The 18,227-nt window shown below is 42.8% G+C and overlaps 1 long non-coding RNA gene across 1 annotated transcript; it reads left to right on the top strand.

The window, feature by feature from the left end:
• Positions 1-294: 294 nt before the first annotated feature.
• LOC107315435 lies at positions 295-17,981 on the top strand. Its single transcript, XR_001555907.2, has 3 exons — positions 295-369; positions 13,983-14,095; positions 17,200-17,981. It is a non-coding gene; the product is annotated as an uncharacterized LOC107315435 (long non-coding RNA).
• The last annotated feature ends 246 nt before the right edge of the window (positions 17,982-18,227 follow it).

Here is an 18,227-nt window from a genome sequence, read left to right as displayed (position 1 = left end):
CCCAGTCTTTGTGCTGTTCTAAAGGCATTTGGAACCAGCCAGCAGCTGAGCAACAACTATTTGCAGAACTTGAAGATCTGCTTCCTTTTGTTCCTCCATAATTTATCTCCATTCCTAGAAGCTCAGCCCACACAGCTGCCCACACTCCATTGAGCCACTCTTGTGCTACCATTTCCTTCAGCTGACCATTGATTGCTTTCAGCTCGTCCAAATATGGTCTGGAATCACCTGGTTTTAATTTAAGTAGCAAATAAAGTCCTATAAGTTCCTTACAGATGTGCTTTGGCTTTGTTGGGTTTGAGCTCCATGAAGAGGTGAGCTGAGTGGGCTGCTTTAAGAAAAGCAGCATACGTTCTATCAAGAAATAAGGTAAGCAGAAATTCAAAGCAATCCAATTTTGGTTAACTTGTGTGTTAGAAGTCTTGTTACCTTTAGGGTCTGCCTTTTAATCTGTGCTTAATTAAGATATGCCTTCCAGAAGGGCATTTTGTTTTAATGGTTTTAAGAAATTAATAACAAACATCTTCCTTGGCAGCTGATCTTTGGAGTTAATGACTATGGCCATTAAAATATTCAGACTGGTTCTATTTTGTTGTGTTCAGGAAGAAATGTTTCTCGATTTTTTTATTTTTTTTTTTTTTCCTCTGCTATATTAGAGGGCTCCTTACTGTTCTATACTCTTGTTTATGGTACCTGAGTCTCTTCCACATCAAGATGTACTTCTTTATTGGGCAAGCTATGTAAACCATAATGCTTATACCTATTGCTGTAAGGCAGCTTTTGTATAGTGAGGAATTCTGGTTTCCAAGCAGGCAAATGATTTGGTGATTATGAAATGTTGAGGAATAAGTAAAGGATGTGGTGATAGCTTTGTGTGTTGCTTCCCAGCAAGGCAGGCAGTTTATCTGCCTCTATCTACTTGCAGGTGGAGCCAACAGTTCTAACAGTTAGAATCAAACTAACACATGGGTGAAGTTATAGATGGCATGAAGAATAAGATCAGTTGGTGTGATGTTCTTAGTGCAAGCTGTCAAGTCGTCCTTCCTTGTAATTTCCAATTAAGTGGCTGTATGGACTGTTTTCCTACTTGTTTTTTAGTATGGGTTGGATCAGGAAGGTGGATGTGTCATTTATAAGTAACCACTTTAAATTGGATTGAAATCAGGTCATTATGGACAGTCTTCCTGGCAGGTTGGATTAATGCTTTTAAAGTATTTGCATATGCTGTAATGTTTCCTAGGAACAGCTTAGCGGGGAAACCACAGTCCTGCTTCTATCCTGGCTATTGAATTGCCTCTATGCTATTAAATGATGCACGTGTGACTGCTGGATGTAGATGCAGTCCCTATTTATAGCTATGTTGAACATAGATTAAAAACCCTCAAAAATTGCTCTTTGTTGTCATCCTTGATAAAGGGGGTGTGTGTGGTTACATCTGCTGGGGGTTTTGTGGAAGTGAACAATTCTTCCTGCAGAGGAATTATGGGCTGTGTAAACCTGAGGAACCATTTTTCCCCCCATGTATTTTTGAAATGAAGTGACTTGATGTGAAAGGTGTGAAATTAATGTTACGTGATTGAGAACGAAGTGAAATCCCTATGTGATGTGCTTTGAGGTAGCTGTGTTCCTCAATATCCCACCCTTAAGTGCAACGTGGAGTTTCCCTGTACTGAAATAACGCCATCCTGGGATTGTTTGTCACATCCCTGGGACAGCAGATTTTTGCATTCAGGCAGCACAGCTCAGAGGCAGAGCTTAATTCATGGAAACCAATTCATTCTATCCATGAATTAGGTTCACTGAGCATAAAAGTTTGTTTTTTATGCTGAAGTTTTAAGGTGTTGCCGTATGAAAACCTTCAGGCTTAGCTCTGCACTGCTACAGATCTGAAGTAATGCCACCTTGGTGACTGAAGATCCATTTCCAATCCACTGCTCAGAGCAAGAGCAGAATCACATCTGCATCTCCTCTTCTGCTTTTTGTGGCTTTGTTTTCCTTTTAAAGAGCCAGCTGGGGAACTCATATCATAATAATGGGGATAAATTGCTTCCGTTGTAATGCATTTAATAATCTGCAGCTAAGGAGCAGGAAAAGGAGTGAGTTGAAGTGACTGCAAAAACTAAACGTATTTTAGAGCCCATGGAAATTAACTAGTGAGATAAAGGCTGGCCAGAGAGGTGGTGCTATTCCATCCCTGCATACACCCAAGGTCAGGAGATGGGCTGTGAGCACTGATAGAGCTGTGGGTGCCCTTGTGCATTGTGGGGAGTGGGACCAGAGGGCCCTTAAGGGCTCCTTCCAACTCAAACCGTTCGATGGACTTGACTATCCAGTTATTGAAGAAGTCCGTTCCAATACCATCAGTTGAATAGAGGTCTTCATGTTACCACTGACAAAAGACCACAGCCCTCACTTGTAGGATCATTTGGACTCTATTGGTAGTGACTTCCAATGTGGGTCTATGGTCACCTGAGTTGTTAGAAGATATAGTGAGCTAAAAATAATGCAGGTCAAAAATTCTAGAAATAAAAGCAAAATAATAATCCTAATCCAATGAAGAACTGGCTTCATAAACTGCAGTGTTCTGTGAGAAGGAGTAGCATAAGGGCAGTAAATCTGTCCTGTGGTTTTGTCATAGGTAGCCTAAGGAAGACCATCCTCTCCTATTGCTCTGTGCCTTCAGGGATGTTACAGGAGCGCTTTAGGGAAGCAGAAGAGAGAATCTTCAGGAAGAACTGGCATTTGTGGTGGCTGTGCTGGCTTGGCCAGTGTCACTTTCAATATAGCCCAGTTCATATGCAAAAGCAGGAGTGACGCTTTGACCTGCTTAGTATTGTCTCTACAGTCTTGTCTTTTTGGCAAGCAGCAATAAAGCAGCTGCTGTGTCCTTTGGGAACAGCAGTGGGACATAGAGACATTCAGGGGCAGCAGTTCTGCTTTGGCTGCAGAAGGGAGAAAATTATGAGTAAGGGGAAAATATGAATTCTCATCACCTAATAGATTTTGTGGAAAGGAAAAGCTTCTTTCCACAGCAGATCCTTGAACCTAAAACCACAAGAACTGCTTTACAAGACCACAATAAAGGGTTTTTTTGGGCCTAACATCTTGTACCCAGCAGAGCCAGTAGGAAATAACAAAGAGAGAAATGAAAACAGGGATCACACGTACTCCTACTGCCTTACAGCTGTCCCTGGAGAGCTGCCACTAAGAAGCTTTGAGTCAGGTATCTCTCTGCACTGCAGCTCTCAGTGCTCTTTCATACATTTATGCAATTGCCTTTTGAGCCTGTGTCGCTATTAGCATCTACAAGGAATGGATTTTGCAGTTTACATACATGGTGTGTGAGGAAGAATTCCTTGTGCTGGTTGTGCTGTCTCCTGCCTGACACAAATTTGCTGTTTTGTCAGAAGTGGTGACAACATTTATTCCCTGCGTGTCTGCAGGGCATCTTTGATTATACAGGCTTCTGTTATGTCCTTCCTTCCAGACTTAGATTAGGCTGTTTAATTTATTTGCATATGCATGTCTGTTCATACCCTAAATCTTCTTTGTTACTTTCTTTATGCATTCTTTTCTCCCATTTTGCCTTGGAAAGCTCGCCTGAAATGAATCTGTATGTGTGAGTCTGCACAGGTAGAGAAGGTGATACCAAATTGGGCTCAATCTCAATTGAAACCACAGGAAGACCAGACCCATCTGAATGATGACCCCAGGAGCTGGAAGAGGTAGTGGGTTAAATGTTCCCAAGAGATCATCCCTTTCATAACCCAACCAGATGTTTTTGAAGAGTTTTATGCCCCAGAGTTTGTTCCTTTCTCCTGTTTTGCCCTGACTGGTCATATACTTATGAAAAATCATAAGTCCTTGCCACAAATGGCACTTGCATAAGTGTGTATTAATAACTAAAACACCTTCTCTAAGCAGTTGCTTTTAAGAGCTGCCCTCAGCTATGAATTGGCCCTGAAGGGGAAGCAACCAAAAAACACCGCAGTCTGAAAATGTAGCTCCATCAGCCCCCATGTTCTGATGTCCTTGGTTCTTTTGTTGAGCAGTAATGTGCAAGGAGAAGTTTGGTTTGCAGTTAATGCTCAACTTTGTTTCCTATGCTCACTATAGACTCCAGCGTTCTTTCTATAGCTGCAATGTTTGTGAAATCATGCCAAACTTTAGTCACGAAGATTCTGCTCAGTTCTTGTCTTTGTTCTTGCAACCTGAGATCTTGTTCTTCCCAACCATATTTATGTGTATATACCTTTTTTTACCCTTCTTACAATGTCTTAAAGCACCTGTGCATTGTGCAAGTAACGATTCTCATTGTAGAACAATGTGTTTTTCAGTCCATACTGAAAACTGAAGTTTTGCCTCCTCACCCTAACTGGTGGTCGTCCATCTTGTGTTGTTGTAAGGAGTGAGGCAGCTCCATCAAGGAGGCTGAGTTATGCTTCAATACTTAGACTTCCATCCTTGCATTGCTGAGTTGTTTCCCAAGCAAAGCAGCCGTTCCAAACAAAAACATTCATAATTTATTGCACGGTGTTAGCATGTGAACGGCATCTTATTCCTTTTCTTTAAATTCATTCAACACATCTATTTTATTTTGAATTGATTCATATTCATTTTTTTTTAGCAGACTTATATATAATTCATAAACAATTTCTATTTTTTACGTTCCTTAAGCTGGTTTGATTACTTCTTTCTTATCATTGATTCTTTCCTTACTTTTTCTGGCAAGAGTGCTGCTAGTTGCTATAGTAACATCTGCTTTCTACTCTTTTGGGGTGGTTTGTGTTTTTTACCCATCATTCCTCCTCCCTCCTGGAAGAAGCCATCAGTCCATTTGCAGACATCTCCCTTGCTCACACCCACGCCAGCTGCCTCTTTATACTAATCAGGGGTTGCAAGAGATGTCCAAAGACAAACTACACAGTGTGTTTCCCAGGCTTTCTTCAAGCTTTGCAACCAATGGATGCCCTCTACCACATGTAGGTACCAGTGGCCTCTTACAATAGCTGCCTGATATGCATCTTGTGTCACAGGGCCAGTTTGGAGACAGGATGGACCATTCCCAATTCCCATCACCACCATTCCTATCTCCTTCCTCATCTCCATTCTGGTGCCCATCATTATCTCTGTGTTTTAGCCTAGCTGTCAGATTTGCTTTCCACCATCCCATCTTCCAAAAGAGGTGAAAAAGAAGTTTGACTAATAGCCCTATTGTAACACATACCAGCTTTCTACGTGGCATAAGACAATGTTTGAGTTTCTGATCCCCCTTCTCCATATGCTGTGTGTGCTGCACTTTCTGCTTGGGCTGTGATGGGTGTACATGACACTGGCCACGTCGTAAAGTCGCATCAGAAAGAGAAGCAGCAGGACAGAAATGCAGGTGCTGTTTATGTAACTGTTTTGTTGAAACATGCATTTAAGCAGAAATAAATGACAACAGCAAAGCAACTGGAAGGAGCACGGTCAGGTTTATAACTTTATATATTTTTAATGTATAACTCTGTGACATTCTCATAACATAATGCTCCCTACGTTAGATTGGATTCACTGTTGTTTATCGTCAGCTTTTTAATCCTTGGTTTGATGAGAAGACTGTTCCAGAAGTGTCTGGGACACAGAGCAGCTCACCAGGGTGAAGGCAGGACTGTTCCCCTGTGCTGAGGGACAAAGCATCCCTCATGGGACCACCAGGAGGGCTGGAGGAGGGGAAAGTCTGATCTATTCTGACATCTGTAGGAAGTTCAGCTGCTTTCCTGGCTCTGATCACGCAGTAGGAAATAATGGCCCGCCTGGGAGTCCCCATCACAGCTATAGCTGGGAAGCTGTGGTCCCTGCTGTTCCCCAGCAGATTTCAGGTTGGGTATTAAGAAGATTGTCTTCTCAGAAGGGTTCTTTGGCTTTGTAGGCCAACATGTGCTGATGTCAAAGGGCAGCCCCAGTACTCATTTCTGTGCTCACTTGAAATGACTGGTTCCCTGCAGGGGAATTACTGCCACTGCCCATCTGCTGCAGGGAAAAATCTTTGTGGCTCACCTAGCTTAAACCAAATCAGGGCTCAAGTGGTTTACTGACTTCTTAACAGCACTTAATTAACTGGCAATCGGTGAACTGTGCGCTCAAGATCAATATCAGCAATGCTACAGGTAAGCCACAATGTAAGAAGCTCATAAAATGGTGATAAGCTACAGATTTCTCCATATATACAATCTGACTAAGTTTTAATTGCACACATAATATGTGGATGAGCGTGTCCCAAGCATGGCATCCAATGGGCAAGGCTGCTCTGCCTGAGGCTGTGGTTGTATCAGAGCTCCATCAAAGCAGCTTTTCACTATTTCCACCACATCTTCCTGATGTTGTGAATGTTCATTCTTCTTCTTGAGCTTCTTGGAAAGGCTTTTTGTGATCACCCATCCACTGTTTAATCCAGGTGATTGGGGATTCTCAACACAAAGTGCAACACCAGATAATCACGTACCACCTTCCTGGGTCCTTTATATTGCATAGATGTAATTTATAGTCTATTCAGCAAATTGCTGTTGTAGTCTCTTGTGACTCAGCTAACAATCTCAGACCAGCTGAATGAGCAAAGACTCTGCTTTCTCCCCTTTCTGGCTTCAGTGTCTGGGCTAATTTTCCTTGCTGAAGCAACATCTGTTGGCACAAGTCCTGCAGTGAGAACATCAGCCTTATTGTAGTGAGTTCTATTGTTGATATTCCTTCAGCAGCCCTGCCTCCAGCCACTAACAGCCTGACAACCCAATACAATGAGTTGTTGGCACCCTATTCTAATGCACAACCGTGGCTGCTTCTCCCTCCTGTCCTATGTTACCATGTGCCGGTTTGGTGGCTATAATGTGCACTCAGATAACCATCATATAGAACTTGTGGGTGTACAATGCTACGGACTTGTTCTATAGATCTGAGTCTCTTGAAATGCAACTGTGTAATATTTGGTGTTTTTAAAAGGGTACTGAATCTGAAAGTGTTATTGAGAAAGCAGTTTATTTTGGAACAGAAGTCTGGTGGCTGTTGTGCAATTTTGCTTTCTCTGATGTAATTAATGTATTGTAATCAGAGTTACTAAAGAAGTAATTCACCTCAGGCAGCAGCCACTGAACTCCTCTGTGTTTCCTTATACAATCAAATTTCTATCCAGCTTCAAACCAATGTGACAGTGAGGTACAGGCATCAGGTGTGTTTCTATGCTAACATTCCCCAGCTTGTATTGGCAGTGTGTGTTGTGACTCAGGTGCAAGCCCTTGTACATGGTTTTATTGAGCTACATGAGGCTTCTGGGCCCACCTCCACTCAGCCTCTCTAGGGCCTTCATGTGGGGCTACAATCTCCTCTCGAAGCTCACATGTAATTCTTGACAGCTGTGGTGTTGGCTGGGCCAAGCTGTGCTCTTGGAGGAGTGATGTGGTGCAGGAGTGGGATAATAGGAGAGGTAGCTCCCAGCTTCTGCCTGGGCACCCATGGGTGCGCATCACCCCTGAGCAGTCAGTGTGTGGTTTCTTGTACTGAGGTTACTTGCTTGTGTATAACAGTAGTTATAGGAGTTTTAATTTGTATTCCAGGGAATGCAGAGAGAAAACAGTACTTAGTGCTTTTCTAACAGTCCCATCTGCAATGCACTTATTCCTTTTTGCAGCAGTTTTCTTTCTTCTACACTTCATTTTGCTTTGGAGGCTTTGAGGCAAACTCTGCAGGAGTAGAGGCAGGAATGTTTCCCCATAAACTCCTTCAGGTTGGCAGTTATTTCTCTTTCCATCATTTAATTTCATTCCTTCAACCTCTTGTGCTTACAAGTTAGTATTTATACATGCCCACATAATTTAAAGGCTTTCTGTATTCTGTCTGTGGATCAGCAGGTGGGCAGATGTGCCTCATTTCTTTCCAACTAATGGGAAATAAATGAATAGCTGCATATTAGGAATAATGTACAGTGTATTCATCCCACAATGTGCTGTTACAATAAGCACTGGACTTTGGAGAAAGCTGGCACTGGGAAAATCATCCCATGTCACATAATGCAGCAAGGCAAAGGCTGAGCTACTGGATGCTGCTGCAAAGCAAGGTGTAACAGAGCACTGCAAAGAATGGGGGAATGTGCCATTAACAGATCTCAAAAGCCTGGAACTGACTTTATGATTAAATAGCACAGACCATTTCCATGGGCTTGGGCAGCTTGCTTTAAAGTCAATAGGAGATGATGATTTTACAGGGGAGGGAGGGAAATGAGCAATCCATCACATGGGAAAAAAAAAAAAGATAGAAACCTGCTGAAAATGGCTCTGAGAGAGAATGTGGTTACATTGGAATTTACTATGAGTTATGTGCATCCAGGGAGGAATGGGATTTAACCTCCAGTCCACACCTTAATGTCCCTCTGGAACAGCCCTGCTGGGTGCTGGGACCAGGGGCTGGGTTGGATAGGAGCTCCTGCAAGCAGCAGCAGGACTGAGGTTGGAGGTAAAGGATGTGTGGCTGAGTATGGCCTAGAGCTGCTTAAGCCTTCAGTGGAAGCAGTGTAGCATATAGATGACTATAATACCAACAGATATGTGTTTAGGCTGTTTTCTTGTGAAAATGAGGCAGTGCATAGTGTTACAAAAGGCTGTTCCCAAATAGCTACGTTATTTTTTCCATGCTACCATGGGAAGAAGACCCAGGGAGAAGGGAGTTGAGAGGTGAGCTAATCCCAATGGGTGCCATGAGCCATCAGTGATGCTTTAGAAGCACGGCCTGTCCTAAGTCATCCTCCAAGCCAACAAGAAAATCAAACATATTATCTTTAAGGATAAACTTGTGGTTCTTTGTGCATTTCAATGCAAAATGGCACATTTTAAATGAAATGAAGGTTTTTGTGCCCTTTTTTTAAGCCATGTGACATAGAACATTCTCATTCGCAAGTGTCTTACAAGAAATCCCTTGGCTCAAATTGTAATGCCAGCTCAACATACGTGCTCTATGCTGTAATTACACTCTAGATATCTGCTAATCTTACAGCACAACTGTGCTATTCTTCTCTATGTGTTACAAGGAAGTAATGCTGACATTTTGCCATGTGCCCTGACGGCGTTCAGCTCCCATGGGACTGGGCTGAACAGAAAGGCTCAGCGCTTGTCTTGCATTGCTTGGTTTTTATTATGCTCTTCAGCATTTCTGAATGGCATTAACAGCTTGACACTGTTAGGAGAGAGAGGAGCTTTTCATTGTCTGTAATTATCAGGCGGTAGATTTGATGCTGGATGAATCAATAATTCCATTTCGAGCAAAAGCTTGCATTTGTAGTCTTTAATTCCAAGAAAATATGATGTATATTCAGAGAAGGCATCATTAAATAAAAGTAGTGGTAATTGCATGCCTCTCTTAAAAGAAAAAAAAAAGAAGTTGACCCTGCACATAAATTTTCCCTCAAGGAATCCATTAGTCTTCTTTATGTTAGTTAGCACAGTTGGTAGTAACGATTCGGAGAATAAATGAACTAATAGCTTTCTGCATGATCTGCAGCAGCAGACCTAAGATGGGGAGAGTTCATATAGAAACTGGTATGCTCCATTTGCTGTCAAATGTGATTTTGACTCTTACATGGCCTTTGTTCTGGGGCACGTAGATCCTCGGGTTCCTGAGATGAGGGCTCTGTCTTCATTGCCTTGAGGATGCTGCATGTGGTGTTCCATAGAGGAGCTGCCAGCACTCACCTCCTCTGCTTTGTCCCTGTGGCAGCAGCTCTGCCCATGATGGGCAGTCTGTGCAAGCACAGCCACACCTCTGTTAACCAGACAGATCTCTTCTGTGTGAGTGCTCAAGCAGATATCATGGAGAGCCCCAGTGCAATCGCTACATCCACATCTTTATCAGACATCTCCTTCAAGATGAACATCTTGTCACTGGCTGAAAGAAGTCATCAAAGTAATGGCCTTGAGGAGATAAATGGCTGCAGGAGCCGTCAGTTCATCAGTGCAGCTCTTCTTGTTGCCTGACAGTCCCAGTGCAGCTGTCACTGCTTTGCCTGTTCCACTCCCTGTTCTTTATAACCTTCTTCAGGAGCACAGGTTACAGATCCCCCCTCTCATCCCCCCCCCAACTATGGCCTTTACTAGGTGGGCAGCCTGGCAGCCTGGTCTGCTGGTTGGTGACCCTGCACATAGCAGGGGGTTGGTACTGGATGAGCACTGTGGGCTTTTGCAACCAGGCCATTCTATGATTTTTTTTTTTTAATTTTTTTTTAATGATATGATTCCATGATTTTGCGGAGGGCATCAAAGAAGACAGTTTTTAGCTTTGGAAAGGTCAGAAACAACAGCCACAAAAACAGAGCAAAAAAGAATATATGGAGAGAAGGGAAACAAAGAGACACTGAGTTTTCTCTTCCTGCAAATACAAGCCAGTGAGGATATATCAGAGATGATAAGGTGATAAGCATTGCTTGTTCAACAGAGGAGTTCAAAGGAGAGATCTGGAGTGATGTAGTGTGAGCACCAGGGAAAGCACAATGTCCATTAGACCACAGAAAGGTCTCAGAGCAGCTGCTGTGTAGAAGTTGAATGTATTTGCAATATTGACTTTCTTTCTCAACAAGCAAATGAGTCACTGAATATTTCCATAGAGGAGGAAATGACACCAAATAGAACACTGTAATAAATCGCTATCTGATTGGATTTATTGAAGCCAAAAATTTAACCAAGGTGAAAAAGAAAAACAAACCCTACTTTGGAGTCATTCTCAGATGCATGGGTTTGTATTATTTCCTTTCTCTGAGCTGTCCTCGGTCATTGCTCATTTCAATGGTGTTCACACCACCCATTCATAAAATCTTGCCAGGCTCTTTTATGCTGTGCTGAAAGTGTCTGCTGCCTCCTCAGCCTCCAGCCAAAGAGAAAGTTAGGAAAGAGGAAATGTTGGTGCCAGATGGGGAGCCTTTAACCCAGGTGTTACTAAGCAGAAGGGGAGGGGGAGGACGAGGAGGGGGGGTTATGCTGTGAGCTTCCCCTGACCAAAACCTACTAAGATAAAGATTTAAAGACAAACAGTGCCTGTGCTGGTAAATGAGGATGCAACAGGAAAAAGGTTTGCACTGGATTCATGTTTACTGGGGCGTGTGAAAACCAACCATAGCAAAGAAACAAGATCTGCAGCATTCAGATCTGATGCACAAACTTGAGCATCCAAGAGCAGGTTCCCTTCTTTGACTGTTGCACTCCTGTACCTAGAGTGAGGTCTGGACCCTTAACTAATGTCTCTCAACCTACTGAGTGCATCTTTTCTGCCACTGTTTCTAAATAACACTGTGTGAGGTTGTGTGATGGGCTGCAGCATTGTGCATCCTTGGTTGGACCTCAGCTCGCAGGGAATCTCTCTGTTAAGGATATCAGTGACTATCCAAGCTAACGCTCCTCTCTCTGTTTGTCCTTTATCTCCCCCCCCAGCAGTTCAGTGTGCTGATGGAGACCACACAAAGCAACTCCTTTTCAATCCCTGTAGTGTTCTGCTCTCATCTAGCAGATACAATTCTTAATGATTTACTAAGCATGAGCTCTAATGATCTGTAATATGGTGTAACACCACCATGTTAATACTTTGGCATCTTTTTATGAGTTCCATCCCCAGTCCCTTTCCTACCTGCAGAGCCATGGCCAGTAGAAGTCGGTGGGCTCACAGAGGTGCTCTGAGGGACTTTCTGCAGGAGAGATTGTTCAGAGCAGGGTGAGGGAATGTGATGGAGGGTATTCTGTGCTCCTACAGTGCATCGCTCTCAAGGAATGAATAAGTGCACTTCTCACATACCAGCATGTCTAATTGCTGCCTGGTAGACTGGGATATCACAGCCCAGCTCACATGCAAATGGTGCAGGTTTACAAAACCAGTATAAATACCCCAAAGGCAGCACCAGGAACACTGCTGCAGCTGAGTTGATTACCATTATTCCTGCCTGTAGCACTCTGACCTTCAGAACGTACTTTCCCTTTGGAATCACAGTAATATTTTTCTATTTTGTTTCTCTATACAGCAGGTTCAGCCTCCACCAACATTCATGCTGGGCGCTGCCTCTCCCCTCCTTAACTATCTCTTTGCTTTCCAGAAGCTCACTGATCACTGCTCTCTTTGCTCTCCACATGGGTTCCAGCTGCTGTGCCCTGAAGGCTGCTCAGGCTGGGTTTTCTTCTTAAATCCAAAGGACAGCAGCAGCAGTGCCTGTTTCTGTAACCCCCTGATCTCCTGCTACTTTTTGTGTCTCTCTCCATCACAGCACTGACAAATGCCTTGTTTGTACCCCTTTCTTTTCATTCTCCTGATGTTTGTATAGCAATGTGTGTGTTCTTCCTCACTGCGGTCCCCAGCACAGATTGCTGATAGGGGGAAAAAAATTCATGTTTTTCTTCTCTCTGCTGCAAACCGTGCCCTTGAGCTGAAGAGATAAAACCAGCAGCAAAGTGTTCTGTGCTGTGTGAGCTACCAGCACCGGGGCAGAGACAACTTTCTTGCTTTTGTTTGGATGTGTGCAGGAAATTCCCTATGCAAAATGGTGAGGCCCCAGCACTGCCCAGAGCTGTGGGTGCCCCATCCCTCGAGGTGCCTGAGGCCATGGATGGGCCCAGGGCAGCCTGAGCCAGGGGTACCCAGCCCAATGGGTGGAGGTGGGGCTGGGGACTGCAAGGTCCCTTCTCACCCATCCATGCTGTGGTTCTATGATTCTGTGGTTTGTGCCCAAAGTAGAAGCCACTCTGGTGTTGTTCTTTATTTCCATAGTGGCTTTGTATATTACTGTGCCATCTGCATGTGGCTTCTGCTCTGACACAAAGCTGAGCAAACTCTTTTGGCTTTGGGCACCTGGTGGTCTTCCCAGCCAACCCAGTGCTTGCTTCTCACCATACATACAAATGTGTACCAGCACGGCTGCTGGAGGAAAGAGCACGGCCAAATGCTGGGGGAAAGCGCTCTTATTTAAAGCTTTTCAGATCAGAAATTCTCCCATTTGAGATGAAGCAGACATAAATTGGCCTAGTGGTTTCATAGTAGCAAATAGTAACGATAAAAGAATCATTAAAATCTTATTGGATATGTCTAGGGCCACCGGTGGGCGATTGCTTGTCTTATTAACCACATTAATATCCCTTATGAAACAAATTTCAATTTCAGCCACAGTAATTCCTGCTCAGCATACAAAGAAGATGATTAAACACAAAAACTAAAGTGTGGCCTTTCAGCAGCTGTTACTCTGCTGTATTTCCTATTGGGACCACAATGGGACCAATGCTGGATTGGATGATCCCAACGCACCCAAAACAGTGCAGCTTCAGCTACTAGCATGTTCAATTGAACTGCCGTGTTCCCAGGTCTCATCCAAAACACAGCCACTGTTTTTACTTCAAAATAGATCTTTATAACTGCGACGTAATGCTGCACTGGGGAGACATATCCTGGTAGCAGAACTGCAGTGGGGAGAAAGCATTAAATATATTTGTAGCTGGTTAATATTATCTTTTTTTCCAGAGTGTGGAGAACGGAGCTCAAATAATTTTCAGACTCTTAATTTCTCCTTCTTTGACCTTCTTGCTCCGTTATTTATCCAGTTTTATTGTTTCTTCCCTCTGCTTGCTGGGTTGCTGCAGAAGTCTGGCTCATCCTGCACAGTGTATTCATCATATTGGTTTGGGTCATTAATCTCTGCTTTTCCTTCAAAAGATAATACGTGTTTAATGGCTCCGTAATGTAATAGGCAGTAATGCAGAGTATTTGACACAAGTCTGAAGGGTGCTAGAATAACGCGCTTCTGAATTTATTTAGATATCCCTATTTCCTCTGAAAGATTTTCAATGGTCCTTCAATGATCTAATGGACTTGTATAGTCCACGGTTGTTTTGAGAATGGAATTAAATCCACCTCCCTTAGGTAAAGAAGTCAATAGCTGATGGAGAGGAATGAGAAACTATATTTTTCTTACTATACTCCCTATTTATTTACTGCAGGACTTCCCGTGTTTTCTTCAGTGTTCCTGTGCTGCAGCTGTCATCCAGGCTGGGATGGTTGGAGTTCCCTCTGCACGCATCTGACATAGTGGCATCTCAAAGGCTGTGAGCAGGTGAGATGGGCACCGGGAGCACGAGGGACATAGGGGAAGCTGGGACACAAGTCACAGTCTATACTTATATGCTGAATATATACATATGCACTGTAATGCTTTGGTGCAAGAGCTCTGATCTGAGCTTGCATTGGAGCCCAGCAGCTTGGGTTCTCCCTAGAAGGATGGCAAGGACAACCTCAGGGAGGTGCTGGAGGGCACGTCATGACCACCAAGACTCAGGCTGCTGATGTAGGAGCCCTGGTTGTTCCTTTCACAGAACCTATGCCAAAACCTGCTTAAATTTCCCCAAGAGATTTGTTGCCTCAGTAAATGATTCAGGCTATGCCCAGGGCTATTAGCCAATATACAGCTATTATTAAACTTCTGTGTTATTTTGAAGGTAAACAGCATTTTAGAAAAATGTTTTCTGCTTCCTGAGGTGTCTCTTGCACCCAGGAGGCTGGTACCAGGGGACAGCAGTGTCCATGTCAAATGTACAAAGCTGAGAGCTAAAGGGTAATTAAAAACATCATGAATGTAATTTGGTTGCTGAACCTGCTGTAAGTCCCGGGCATCTTAAGGAGCAAATACCATGATGGTTTTTTCCCCTCAGGATTGCAATACTATCGGGACAGCAGCTCATCTATGAGCCCTGAGTGCTCTCAATTTGAAAAAAGCCCGTAGCCAAATCTGCTGCAGTTTTATAACACGACGGTTATTAATGTCACCGTCCAAACAGTTTGTAGCTTAAGGAAAAGAGAAAACTGCAGTACCAGTTAATTTGTGGGAAGATCAGAGGAGCAGCACCATGGTCTTGTCCGCCTGCCTTGGAGGGACCTGCTGTGCCATACAACCAGCACGTTTCCTCTGCTGATATATAACGAGTTTATATGCATGTATAGGCATGCATCACTGTTACAAAGGTTGTAAAAGGATTGGGGGCATCTAATGCACTGGTGACGCAGTGACATGGATGTGCACCAAAAAATCCCACAACAAACAAACCTAGCAAAATCTATCAGGAAATTCCATTTAAACACAAGAAAACCCTTTTTTTTTTTTTTTTTTTAAATTGCCACTTTGTTTGAACATAGGAGCAGTAGCACACTGAGGTGGTGGATTCTCTGACCTGTGAGATGGGCAATGTCAAGCTGGAAGCACTGGACAACGCGGTCCAGCCAGCCCTGCTCTGTTTGGACCAAACAGTCTCCATAGCTGCCTTCAGATTGAATGCATTTATTTTATGGTTCTGTAATGATTCTATAAACTTTGTTTTTCCAGAAATTATAGCGGGGTTTATCCTGCACAACTTTTAAATCTGGTAGTTTGTTACATTTTGTAGCTTCAATTTGGTCTGTGGGAAGCATGTTCCTGTGGATGAAAGAGATGCAGGGTTTATTAATCTGTCCATTTTACATTAGCTATCTGGGCAAAATGATAGGCATTTCTTATTTGAAACTTGTTATAAGAAACATATGGTCACGTACATGAAGTGAGAATAATTTCAAGTTTGAAATTCCATCTAGACACCGACATGAATACCCAATAGCAACAAAGGAAATTTGAAAGCAGTTTAGACTAAGCCTGGGGTATAATAATCTGCAAATGAAATGCAAATTCCTCTCAGCAGGAGTGCAATATGCTGTTGTCTCAACAGGGGTACTATTTACTGTTGCTTTGGAAACGTGCAGGAGGGAAGTATGGGCCATTGCTTCGACAGAGGGTAAAGGCAGCTCGTACCTTCTTCTGCTTGACTTTCAAACCTGGCTTTTGGAAGTGGGCTGTTCACCCTAATAGGATGGGTTGTGCAATAATTTATAGTAATTGCATTCATATAAAGCCCTGTGGAAACTTCTGCCCACTCCTGGCCCTTCATATCAAGCATCAGAACTGCCTTCCTGCTTCCCATGTTAAAGCAATCTTATAGATATCCACATTGAGGAGCAATGCTTAAACATTCCTACATTCATTAGAGCTGAACTATCAGTGCTTGTTTGACATCTCTCCGTTGCTGTTGGATCACTGGCAAGTGGCTTGAAGCTCTTTCATCCACAAACGTTCCTTCCTTCAGCTGCTGCTACACAGCACTGTGCCTGGAAACCTTTCACACCTCCATCTTTATGGTCACATAGAAGGAATGTGTAGCTAAAACTGCAATCTGCAGCTGACTGCAATAGAAAAGGAAATTAGTATCCTGCATTTAATTAATATTTGTACCGAGAGAACTGTTAAAATCTAGCCAGCTGTTACCATCCCCTTTCATTACTTTAAATGTTGATAACATTTGTTTCATGTACCAAAATTACTTCAGCAACCAAAGCGCTCATGAAGACCAACAGTGGAAACTGAAAGGGATTGTATTTATCACAGCATCAAGGCTGCAAATGCAGTGAGTGTGGATGGGTGTGAGTTCTGCTGTACCGTAGAACAGAATCAACACCCATGCTCAGTGCTCCAATATCCTCAGAAAGAAATTGGCTCCCACATTAAGAGGAAACCAAGCTCGTTTCTTAAGTGACATTAATTGTCATTTCTTAACATATCAGGCAGGAAAGTCAAAAGAATAGCAACAACAAAAGACTGTAGGGAGATATGCTGTTTTAAGCATGTGGAGGATCTTCTAAAGTTAATTTCAATTTAATTTAATTTCCTTAATGAAAGTGACTGCTAGAATGGAAATAGAGCTCAGTTTTCTACAATTTCTTTCTGAATCTCATAGGTACTGTAAAAACATGACATTTTTCATTGTGCAGCGCTTTGCACGGCAGAGATTTTAGAATAAATAAGTGTGTTATGCCATCCAGTGTCATTAAGTGTCATAAATCATCAGGATTGCTGTTTGAGAACTGGAAGAAGTAGGTAATATTCCATAAAGTTAATTTATAAAAAAGGCTATGAACTCTATTATTTCCTGCTAAATTACTCCATTGGCACCTAATACTTTGTGTATAAGAAAGAAAAAGAGAAGGAAAGAAAGAAAAAGATGATAAAGCAAACCCAAAGATGTTACAGCACGGCAATGTTCATCATCATGTATTTGAATATCATACTTCAGAATTTATTTCTGTTGATTTTACAATAGCAACTGTGTGCACGCCTAATGTTCATACTTCTCATTGCAGGTTTGGCAGGTGCCTTAGCCAAGGCAACCCCCCCATCCATTCTGTGGCACTATGGAGCCAGGCTCACAACGCAGCAGAGCAGAGGGAGTTGATGCTCTGATGGGTGCATGTTCACATCCATTGGTCATCCCAATACTCTACTACAGCCAGACAGCAGCAGCATGTGCGGTCACTGACAGCTCACAATGAAGGAAGAAACTCTTTCCATTTGACTAACAAGCAGTATAAGAAAGCAGGTAACTTCAGTTAATATCCATAACAGAGTGACTGTGAGAGATGTGGATGTTTCCTTCTTACAACCACTCAATTTTGATTTTAACAGTTCTGTATTGCTGTGATTCACACTGCCTTGCATTTAACAGGCAATAATTTCTGCTTTGTGGTACATTACTTATCACATCTATCAGGGTAATCACACAAACTGGTGGCTCTGTATAAGCCTGTTCCCACCCTAGGGCGATATGGCTATTGGTATCTGTCTCCTTAATATCATCATTTCTATTAATACAAACAACAATCTTCCCAAAAGCAGATAATCCCCATCAATGCAGCAACAAGACATTTTTCCAACTGCTTCAGTGAATTATCATAGTACAAGAATGCTGTGGTTGCTGGAAAATGAATCTCCAAAGGATCTCAGGAGGGAGGTCAGTTTTTCCACCTCCCTGCTCTGAGACATGATCAAAAGCTTCTAAGGATGTTTTCATCAAACATAAAGAAATTCTTTAGTACCACCACTAAAAATGATTTCACAGCCACACATTAGAATGTCTCAGGTTGTTTCATTGACCACGCAATAAGAAAAATATTTAAGAATACTAAATCCAGGGCAGTCCTTAGCAAGGCACATTTCCTGTGCCTACTGATAACCAGTCTCCAAGTGGGTGAGTTGAAGGCCCATCAATAGTCATTCATTCATGGGAATATGAGGTGTTAGCGTGTAAAAAGAGCTGCTAGAGCCAAAGCAGCGATTCCTTCTCTCCAATTACTCTTTTGATAACAGAAAATGTGTTGGCTTAACACTCTGA

This window comes from Coturnix japonica, chromosome 5 (genome assembly GCF_001577835.2).
Source record: "Coturnix japonica isolate 7356 chromosome 5, Coturnix japonica 2.1, whole genome shotgun sequence".
In the NCBI taxonomy this organism is placed as follows: domain Eukaryota; kingdom Metazoa; phylum Chordata; class Aves; order Galliformes; family Phasianidae; genus Coturnix; species Coturnix japonica.
This window is presented reverse-complemented; position numbering and strand designations above follow the sequence as displayed.